This window comes from Orcinus orca, chromosome 10, assembly GCF_937001465.1.
Source record: "Orcinus orca chromosome 10, mOrcOrc1.1, whole genome shotgun sequence".
NCBI lineage: Eukaryota > Metazoa > Chordata > Mammalia > Artiodactyla > Delphinidae > Orcinus > Orcinus orca.
Genome location: NC_064568.1, coordinates 91,345,512 through 91,356,564, shown reverse-complemented (window position 1 = coordinate 91,356,564; position 11,053 = coordinate 91,345,512).

Sequence of the window (11,053 nt, the reverse complement as noted above, 5' to 3'; positions counted from 1 at the left end):
AATAGAGAGGGAAGTCTGATAACGGGTAACGAGCTCGGTTAAGGAAGGGTGCTGAGATTATGGATATCAAGCTTAGACTCGTGCTCTGGAGCAAGCGTTTGGGTGATAAGTTTGGCACCACATGCAACTTTCATATGTTTGGCTCTGCCTAGGGTCCGTCTCACTTTTGCAGACGTACAGTAAATTCAAATGAGAACATTTTATTATTTTTTTAAATAATCTTTTTATTTTAGAACAGTTTTAGATTTACAGAATTATTGTGAAGGTAGTACAGTGAGTTCTTGTATACTCACACAGTTTCCCCTATTAGCGTCTTACATAGCTGTATTATATACATAACTGTATAACTGTTACAATTGATGAGCCAATATTTATACATTAATGTTAACTAAAGTCTGTGATTTATTCAGATTTCCTCAGTTTTGTTTTTTTTTGTTTTTCTGTTCCAGGATCCCATCCAGGGTACCACACTGCATTTAGTTGTCAGGTCTCCTTAGGCTCCTCTTGGTTGTGACAGTTTCTCAGACTTTTCTTGTTCTTAATTGACCTTGACAATTTTGTGGAGAACTGGCCATCAGGTACCTTGTAGGATGTCTCTGGATTGGGCGTTGTCTGATGTTTTTCTCATGGTTAAACTGAGGTTATGGGTTTTGGGGAAGAAATCCACAGAGATGAAATGCGTTCGTATCACATCATATCAAGGGTACACACTATCAGTATAACTTGTCACCATTGATGTTGACCTTGATCACCTGGCTTGTTAGTGTTTTTCAAATTCTCCACTATGAAGTTACTCTTTTCCCCCTCCCTTTCCATACTGTGCTCTTTGGAAGAAAGTCACCGTGCACAGTTCACATTTAGAGTGGGGAGTTATGCTCTATCTCTTTAATATGAAGGATCTACATAAATTGTTTCTGCACAGGAGTATTTTTCTGTTCCCTGCCATTTATTCAGTCGTTAATTACATTGGCGTGAACTCAGGGATATTTATTTTGTACTTTGGGTTATAGTCCAGTACTACTATTTTCTTGCTCAAATTATTCTAGCTTTGGCCATTGGGAGTTCTTTCAGTCGGTTCCACTGTTCCTTTGATACATTCCCATTATTGTGGAGGCTTTTTATTTTTTTGTTCATTTTTAGCACTTTCTAACATCCTGACCCTACATGATGGTCCATGTGTCTTTGCTTCCCAAGTCTTAGAAACAGCCATTTCTCCAAGGAGCCTTTTATTGGAGAATGGTACTAGAAACACAGATTTGGGCACTAGGTGTGCTAATTGCTACTGGGATGTCATTGCTACCAGGCCTTCTCAGCTGTCAGCAGGAAATATATGTATGTATGGTTATATATGTGTGTGTGTGTGTGTATATATATATATACACACACGCATGTACATCTATACATATGTATACTTATATTATGTGCATATATACATTTATATGGCTATATACACACATTTCTATAAATATTTCTGCATGTAAGCATCTGTATCTGAGATCATACTGATGTCTTCAACTCTAATCCATTACACCACATGGATCACTCTGGTTTCTCCTTTTTCTTGTTTGTAGCCTCCTACTCCAGCAGTGAGAAACCTGGCTCCTACCATCTGCCATCTATTTACTTGGGTTGTTCGTTTTCAGTATATATGTATAATGTTATCAGAATTGTTAACCTGAACTCCAGTTAGAGAAACCTCATCACCTAGAGTACAGTGCTTGTGTACAGGTCCTTTGCTTTAATTCTTACAGACTCAATTCATTTCTAAAGTTACATAGATTAGCAAATTAATCTCACCCTTTTCTATTTCTATTTAGCATTGAGTATCAGAGTAATCGATACTGTATCAAGAAGATGTTCTAAGCTTAACACCTAAAGCTTTCAGAAGTTGCCCTCCTTGGATTAGATGCTTATACTCCATTGTAATCACTCTGTGCCCATCTCAGATATCCTTCATCTTTGCTTTCTGGCTGTTCAGTAGCCAGTAATATTTGGGTGTAGTCAGAAAGGAACCTAACTCATCTTAGGCTATTCCCATGATCACATTGAATTTGGACCATCCTAAAAATGGCCAATCTCAAGTCAGAGGGAAAGAATACATTTCAAAATGAGCAAGAACTACTGTTACCTTGTGTAGAGTCTTTGCTGGGTTTTCAGCTTTGTCTCCTCTTTTTTTTTTCTAGACTTAGTCTTTGTAAATTCATTAATGTCTAGTTTTTGACAACTTAGGAATACTACTAAGCATGAACATTTGAGAGAAATATAAATTGAATAAAATGTGCAGATCAAAAGTTCTTGCTACCTTCTCAGAAGTCTCATATCTGCAGTGATGTAGGGCACCAAAGACCGAGCCGTGGAAATACCTAGGATAAAACTTTTAGGTCAGTTACTGAGAAATGTAAGAAGAAATCTTATACAGATGATTTGGTGAGGATAAAACTGAACCAACACAATCAGGGATACTTCAGATAAATCCTTGGAACCTCACTCTACTTAACTATCTATTGTAGCCAAACCAGAGTAATAATATGTGTACCCATGATTCATCAGTTAAAATATAGAAATCTATCTATTATTAACTGTTTCTGGAAGTCATACTGTTTCAGGTAGTTCAAAATTAATGGTTATCTGAAATTCTTCTAAATAAACCATCTTCTTCCAAGTTCTTTGCTAAGGAAAACTATTTTTTTTTTTTAGAAGTGGGGTTCTTGTTGTGAATGTCTTTCTAACTGCAGGTGGAGGCAATGTTCTATTACAGAAGGTTACTATTTAATTTTGCAGTTTTGAAGATGTGGGTAAAGCCAAGAGCAACTTGGAATGCTGGCTTTACAGTATTTCAAGAAAAATCCCGAGGCCTTTTAGATAGAGAGCTTGAAGTGAGCATCATCTTGACATAGAATATTCTGTTCTAATTCCAAGTCCATTATTGCAGCTGTCACCCTGACAAAAAGTAAAGTCAGTGCTGGATTAGCCAAAAAATGGGTGCCAAGGCTCTTTTGATTGGACAGGAGAGAAGATGGAATGGAATTATAGTTCAGAATGAGCTGTCTAGATTTAAATTTGTAACCAACTTGCTGTTTTCTATTCTTGTACTTTGTAAGGCTATACATTTGATCACTTTTCTTAATGTTAGTGCACAAAGAGAAGGTGTAATGTAGGACACCTGTGGAAGGCTGATGGCTAAATCACAAAGAGGACTGGGGCATGTAAAACAAGAAAGGACATAGTAAAATGTTAAGAGCCAGGCAGCCTCTTGTTGCTGCATACCAGAATCCCAATATTCATACACAGAAGGGAGATGTATAGAAGTGAGTATTTAGCCATCACAGAGGAAGTGCTAAATAGGTTGCACCATCAGTGAGAGAAAGGATTAAAAGCAGGAAAATTATGGCGGCAGTTACATGAGGGCAGCTTCCAGGAATAGGGCAAGTGTACGTAGACCCCATCGTCATTTCTCTTTCTCCTTTTACACTGAATCCATGCAATCATGAAAGGGGGGATGGGACCTGGGAAGAAAAAGTGAGTGGAGTATAATCCTAGCAGAGAGATGAGGGTTTGGGTTATATGTCTAATGTAGGTGGCACAACCTCGGTGGCACTATTAGCATTTTTGGCCAGATAATTCTCTGTTGTGGAAGACTGTCCTGTGTGTTGTAGGACGTTTAGCAGCATTCCTAGCCTCTACCCGCTAGATGCCAATAGTATCTCGCCAATTGTGATATCCAGAAATGTTTCCAGAGCTTGCCAAATGTCCTCTGGGGGACAAAATTATCCCCCCAACTGAGAACCACTGGTCTAAAGGCTTCTGAGCAAAACTTTACTTTGGACTGTGAGCTTTTAAGTGTGTAACTGGTTCTTTTTGTATATAAAAGCCAAGTAAAAGGAAAACAATGAAAATACATCAAATTTCTTGTTTAAAGTTTTTAGCAAATAGCAAGTGCTCGATTAATTTTAGCCAATGTAATTTGATGTAGGGATTAAGCATTACAGTGTATATAAGAGATCTGACACATAGAAGAACTTTAAGAAATGGTACTACTTTCTTGGAACTCTACCTTTATATAACAAATTACTCTATAAAAGGTTAATATGAATGCAGTATGGTATAATTATTTCACCTAAAACGGCATTTAAAGTGCTGAGAAAAATTGACAATGTAATGTATATATGGATATATAAAGATGCATATTTATTTTAAATCTAAATATTTATTACTTTTAATGATATAAATGGTATATAAATTTCAATTGCATAATCTTTGTGTGGTCACACATATATTTTGGAACTATCTAGAAGAGAAGTGACAGATGTATGTTTAACTTTTAAAGAAAAACCCAGTTTTCTAAGTTAGTTGTATCATTTTGAATTCCCACAAGCAGTTCCACATCTTTTCTAATACTTGGTATGGTAAGTAATTTTAATTTTAGCCATTATAATGGGATGTAGTTATATGTGTTTTGAATTTGCCTTTTCCTGATGACTAGCAATGTTGCTGATTGTTGTTATTTTTTTTTGTAATTTGTATGTCTTCAGTTGTGAGATATCTGTTCAAATGTTTCCTCCAGTTTTTATTGGGTTGTCTGTGATCTTATTGTGAGTTTGAAGAGATTTTTTTAAATCGTGGTAAAATATACATAGCATAAAATTTATCACCTTAACCATTTTAAAGCACGCAGTTCAGTAGTAAGTATCTTCACGTTGTTGTGCAATCAATCTCCAGAACACTTTCCATCTTGCAAAACCCATTAAACAGCAACTCCACATTTTACCCTTCCCTCAGCCCCTAACAACCACCCTTCTACTCCCTGTCTCTATGAATTTGACTACTCTGGGAATTTCATATAAATAGAATCATACACTATTTATCTTTTTATAATTGGCTTATTTCACTTAGCATAACATCCTCTGGATTCATCAATGTTATGCATGTATCAGAATTTCCTTCCTTTTAAGGCTGAGTAATATATATTCCACATTTTGCTTATCCATTCATCCATCTTTGGACACTTGGGTTACTCCCCCTTTTTTGGTTATTGTGAATAATGCTGCTATGAACTTGGGAGTACAAATATTTGAGTCCCCACTTTCAATTTTTTGGTATATGCCCAGAATTAGAATTGCTGGGTCATATGATAATTTGATTTTTAATTAAAAATATTTTTCCTTGTAGGTAGCAATTACTTGCTTCTCTTTAAGTCTACTATTTTAATTTTTTGTTTTCTGTTTTTCTTTCCATCACTTCCCACTTTTCTTCTCTCTTTTGTATTATTTGAATATTTTACAACATTTTAATTTACCTCTTGACTTTTTTGGTTCTATTTCTTTGTATTTTTTATTCATCGCTCTAGGGATTACAATATACATATCTAATCTATCATAGTTTACTTAGAACTAAAATTGTACTGTGTCACATACATGTAGAAACCTAGAATAAAGTCCTCCTACCCACTCTCCTTAAAAAATTTCACATTTATTAACTCTCGATATTTTGGCAGCTCCACCAGATAATGGTATAATTTTGCTTTAAATACTTACATATAATTTAAAAACTAAAGAGTTAAATGTAGTCTTATATTTACCCAGACATTTACTATTTTTGATCCTCTTTCTTAATTTCTGAAGATCCTAGGTTCTCTCTGGGATCATTTTCCTTCTGTCTGAGGAAACCCCTTTTTATCATTTTTTACAAAGCAAGTCAGCTGGTGAAAAATTCTGTTAGTTTTACTTTGTCTGAAAATGTCTTTCTTTTGACTTCATTTCTGAAGGTTACATTGTGAATAAAATTTGTTTTGACTTTTTTACTTGTAGCCCCTTAAAGATGTGCTTCATTGCCTATCATGAGAAATATGCAATTATTTTAATCACTGTTCCCTGGTATGTAGGGTGTCATATTTTCTCTAGCAGTTTTCCATACTTTATCTTTGATATTTAATAGTTTGATTATGATGTATCTAAGCATGGTTTTCCTTGAAATTATCTTGTTTAGATTTGCAAAGCTTCTTAAATTGTAGATTTGTATTTTCACCACATTTGGGAAGTTTTTCACCATTATTTCTTCAAATATCATTGCTTCCCAGTCTAGTCCTAATGGGACTCAAATTATATGTACTTATTATTTTTGATATTGTCTCATAGGTCCCTGAAGTTTAGTCCATTTTTAAACTAATCTTTCCAGTTTCAGGTTGGACCACCTTTATGAACTATCTTCAAGTTAAATTACTTCTAAATAAATCTCCATCCTGATATTAAGGCCATATTAAATGCATTTAAAAATTCAGATATTATATTTAAAAATTTTTAAATTTCCTTTTATCTTTATGTATTTTCATTTCTCTGCTGAGATTTTCTGTCTTTTCATGTAATTCAAGGATCTTTTCCTTTCCACATTGTTCACTGTTATGGTAGCTGATTTTAAATCTTTGATAATTCCCTTTCTCTTCTTTGTCTGGAATCTATTCATTGTCTTTCCCCTCAAATTTTTCAGCTTCTTTGTAAGTTAAGCAATTTTGGAATATGCCCTGGAGATTATAATTGTTGTGTAGTCACTGAGTTCTGTTATAGTCCTCTGGAAAATCTTGAATTTTTTTTCAGCTGGCTGTCAACCCAGTTAGATTCAGACTGTAAGTTCTCTCTCACCTTATGTGGTTAGTAGTTCACATCTCAATTTAGTTCTGAAAGTTTTTGTCATACAGTTCAGAATTTCTGTTTGATTTTTTAAAAAACAAACGCAGTTGTTTTTGAAATTCTGTATTTTATAGTCTAAGTCATTGTACATTTTAATCACAAATATCTTAAATTCCGTGTTTAATAACTCCAGTATCTCCACTTCTTCAGTCTGTTTCTGCATATGTTTTTCCTCTTGAATTTTGGTTACTGGTTTTTGTCTTGGTAATACCTGGTAATTTTTTCTTACATGCCCAACAATGTATAATGTTGTATAAACCATTGTAAAGAAATTTAAGGCTCTAAGTGATGCTATTTTCCTTCAGATAGGCTGTAATTTTTTCTTCTGTGCAGTGGTTATGATACAGAACAATCACTTTTTCCAGGAATTAAGCTGATTTGAAGCTGGAATTCAGTCTCTGTAAAGGATGGTCTGTTTCTAGTTAACTGTTACCTTTCTGAAGTTATTTTTGAAAATCACAACCAAACATCTGTTATGATTATCATATTCCTTCTCTTTCGTGGATTCTGACCCAACACTTAATGTTCCCAGGCCCATAAGACTGCTGGAGTCTCTGCTCAGTTTCTCTCACCTACCATCTCTTGATCAGCTTCTCAGCATGTCAGCCACTGCCTGTGAATCAGCAAATGTTCCAAGAGAAAAAAATAGCAATGAATATTAGAGTCATCCTTCTGTGTTTTCCTTCTTTTCAAATATGGCCTGTCATGTCTTTGCTACGTTGGTAGTTCTACAATGTACACAAATGTGTTTTTTTCATATTTTTCCTAGATTTTATAGTTGTTCTCAGCAAAAGAAATTGTCTGTAAAAGACAAGTCCAGTGTTTACCACTAAAAATAGAAATCCCTTGATAGTACATTTTCATCTACAAATACATTTTTGTGTCTATTAACTATTGACTCAGTGCTTAAAAAGTAGGAAAGATGTGATTAATTAGCATTTAGAAATATTAGATATAAGTTTGTTTTACTATCATCATCTTTATCATCATCATCATCATTCTAGGCAGAGTGAACCGTATGAGGAAAAGGCAAACAAACAAATTTCCCCCAAATACAAAACAATTTAGAATGACTTGGGCGTAAATGTTGAGGCAGCAGTCATGAAAGAAACAGCTGGGATCAGATCATAAGTGGCATCATGCAGCATGGAACAAAATTTGAAACTTTTGGAACATGTACAGTCTTTGAAAGATATAAAGCTTGTTCTCAATGGTGGTAATATGCTCCTTAGGAGAGCAGTGTTAGATTTTATATCATCTAGGAGGTACTACTGACATTTAGTAGGAGGGTGCCAGAGATTATACTCTCTTACAATGTGTGGGACATTTCCACATAATAAAGAATTTCTTCTCCCCTCCATGCAACTTTGAAGTGTCATGTTCAACATTCATTTTTATTAAAGCTGAATTAGGTTGATCTAAACCTTCACCTTAAATCTACATTACACTTATGTGCATAGTACTTGCTATACTATACATCAGATATTCTGTCATCAACCCATATATCTGCACTGGACTACATTTGTCCATTTAACCATTGAGATTCTATATATATATATATATATACACACACACACACACACACACACACATATACACAATCAATGGTTTTTTTCATTATGTCTTCTGGTTGGTGCCTGAGCATTCACATATTGAGATACATATTATTTTATCACAGATTTCTTTTATTCTATTTCAGCTTTATTATTTTTATATTATATTACTTTACGTTTAGTTTTTTTAAACTAAACGTGTTGGTGGGTTAAATATATATATAAATTTTATTTCAGGACAGTAAAAATGCATTACAAAATCAATTTTTTAAAAAGGAGGTTTTATGGTCCATAGTGCCATTGGCTGGAAGCATTGTTTGTTTAAAAAAATAAATTTATGTATTTTATTTGTTTAATTTTGGCTGTGTTGGGTCTTCACTGCTGCATGTGGGCTTTCTCTAGTTGCAGCAGGTGGGGGCTACTCTTCGTTGCAGTGCGCGGGCTTCTCATTGCGCTGGTTTCTCTTGTTGTGGAGCACGGGCTCTAGGCATGCAGGCTTCAGTAGTTGCAGCACGCAGGCTCAGTAGTTGTGGCTCACGGACTCTAGAGCACAGGCTCAGTAGTAGTGGCGCACGGGCTTAGTTGCTCTGTGGCATGTGGGATGTTCCCGGACCAGGGATCTAACCCATGTCCCCTGCATTGGCAGGCGGATTCTCAACCACTGCACCACCAGGGAAGCCCCTGGGAGCATTGTTTTAACATATATATTTCCATTCTATAGCAGTCATTCTGATAGCTATGTAGTAAATATATCTGTCAGGGATTGAACTGAAGGCAGGACAACCAGCTGAGTGACTATTATACTAGACCATGCAAGAGTAAGTCAGTGAGTGTGGAAATGGACAGAAAGAGATGTATTAGAGATAGTTTTAGGAAGTACAAATGCAAAATGAATAGAAGTTGGAGCGAATCCAAGCTGGGAAAATGTTTTGTCCTAGTGTGGACCTCAAGTACACGTGTATTTTTTTAACCCAAAAGGTTAGGTTTGCTTAGTCCTAGAAATGCAAATGTACAACATAGCAGCTTTGTTGATTTTTTCCTACCTCAGTAGAAACTGTTGTTTCAGCACCTAGAGGTCATCCATAAACTCCAAACATACACATATGGCAACAGAACTCAATATCTTCTCACTAAAACATATATCTTTGTGCTTTTCTGTCACAATTGATGGCTGATGACATCAACACTCTAGTTCTTCAAACTGAAAATCCCAGAGTTATTTTTTTCTCCTAAGCGTCCTTCATCTTTCATCAGGTTCTACTGAATATTCTTCAAAGTGACCATTGTGTATCTCATTTGCCTCCATACTCCCCTCTCTACCAAGTTTAGATCCTCTCCCTCTTTTGTGTAGCCTCCTGTAACTACCTTCCGTAGAGTTTACCTGCTTCCAGACTTCACAGCAGAATGGATTCTGTACATTTGCTGCAGCGTTTTAAAGTCCCAGTCCTAACTAGCCTTCCCCTGATGTAAATGAATCAGAGCATCCTTCCTGACTTCCTTTTATTTTAGGTTAAACATTTATGAGTTTTCATACTTTAAAATATTTCTAAAACAGTTTGTAAAATCCTACCTTCTAACTCCTCTTTCTCTTTGTCCAGCCTTTGACTGTCATTGTAGTGGATCAGTTTGAGTCCCCCAAGCTCTTCATGAACAATTACATTTCTATACCTTCCTTTTCTTCTTCATGCAGTTTAGAAGATTAATGTTGGATTTATTTTCTCTTGTCAATTGTAGATTAAATAGGATGTTTATGATTATTTCAATTAAAGATGTTGGGCATCATGCTGTTGGTAAGGAACATAATTGCCTATTATACCACCTTATTGCCATGTGAACATAAAATTTAACTATATCTCTTGACCTCCTGCTCTTTCCTAGAGCAAAATTTTCTTAAGATTGACAACTGTCTAATTCACAAAAATCAGTCAGAATTAGTAAATTATGCCTGCTTAACAGACTGTGGTCCTCAACAAAGCACATGAAACGAGTTTAGCTTAATTAACTGTTATTGGGAATGATGATCATTTTCAAATTGCTCCAGAGGAAAACAGACCAACAAACTTGTAAACATGCGCTTGGCACAGAAATTCAGCTTAACTGAACTAAATTTTTAAAGAGAGAGAGAGTGAAAGAGAGCCGGAATGAGAAGCATGTTTGATGAAGGTTGGAAAATCTACATGTCAGCAATGATAAACTTGTTATTTAATAAGGTTAGTAATAGATAAAGTCCCCTAAAGATGAATTGTTATCACAGTTGACTACTGTTTTATTAAAATGTTAATGGCCTGAGGCAAAAGCAAACTGTTCTCTTAATCTGCCAGAAGAACTGCTTTTTCAGGAATTATCATACCCCACAGCACAGGAGATTTGAGCAAGCCATAATAAGCATATTTGAAATTTGGACTAGACACAGGTCCTGAGATCTTAACTCAACTTGACTGAACTACGGACGTGTTTCACATGCTCATTCATGGTCAGATTTCTTCTTCTTGTTAGCCAAATATATGACACTGACTTTTGTACTTGGAACTCTATTGAAAGAAGTTTCTGTAGATTAATTTTGCTTTTCTTTTCAAGGTTGAAGGAAATAACTACTGAGTTTATTTTTTTCTCTCCTCACCTCCATGCACATAAGCAAGCCAAGGGCATTTTCTAGTAAGTGTGGTTGCCTGCACCATACAATGCACCTTTTCCATAGTGGCTGGAATTAAAATAAAAGCAGCACCTTCAAGGACAATCAAGTGAGTCAACCCAAAGCCGACTGTCTGTGTATAACTGTGATGGATTACATTGTGATTTGTTTGGGCCCATAATCAA